This window comes from Nematolebias whitei, chromosome 1 (genome assembly GCF_014905685.2).
Source record: "Nematolebias whitei isolate Nwh7 chromosome 1, NemWhi1, whole genome shotgun sequence".
Classification (NCBI taxonomy): Eukaryota; Metazoa; Chordata; class Actinopteri; order Cyprinodontiformes; family Rivulidae; genus Nematolebias; species Nematolebias whitei.
Window position 1 is genome coordinate 44,101,071 of NC_056498.1, and position 746 is coordinate 44,101,816.

The window sequence follows — 746 nt, forward strand, 5'->3', positions numbered from 1 at the left end:
GTCATGCAGGTCATGCAGGTCGCAGATTGTGCAGGTCATGCAGGTCATGCAGGTCACAGGTTGTGCAGGTCATGCAGGTCATACAGGTCGCAGATTGTGCAGGTCATGCAGGTCATGCCGGTCACGCAGGTCATGCAGGTCATGCAGGTCATGCAGGTCACAGGTTGTGCAGGTCGCGCAGGTCGCAGGTTGTGCAGGTCGCAGATTGTGCAGGTCGTGCAGGTCATGCAGGTCACGCAGGTCATGCAGGTCATGCAGGTCGCGCAGGTCGCAGGTTGTGCAGGTCGGGGAGGTCATGCAGGTCGCAGGTTGTGCATGTCGCGGAGGTCGCAGGTTGTGCAGGTCACACAGGTCACGCAGGTCGTGTAGGTCGCAGGTCGTGCTCGTGGTGCGAGGCAGCAGAGATCTAATATCCGTCAAAGAACAGAGTTTATTTTGCTTCTAAACAGAAAAAGCTTTTTATCCTCCGTCTCATTTTTTTTCTGGACTTAGTTGTGAAAAAGTAAATACTGAGCAACTAATTAATGCAGAAAATAAACTAATAATGATATCAAATAATAAAATCAAATTAAAAATAGTTGCTGCACTAATCAAAGACAGAGTCAACGAGTACTTTCTGCTTTAGGACTAATACTCGAGTACAGCCAGAGATCCACTTGAATCAAATGACAAAGTTTGAACTGTTTAACAACATCTGACACTGAAAACTAAAATGTGTTCCATTAACCATAAAACCAGTTCTAAGG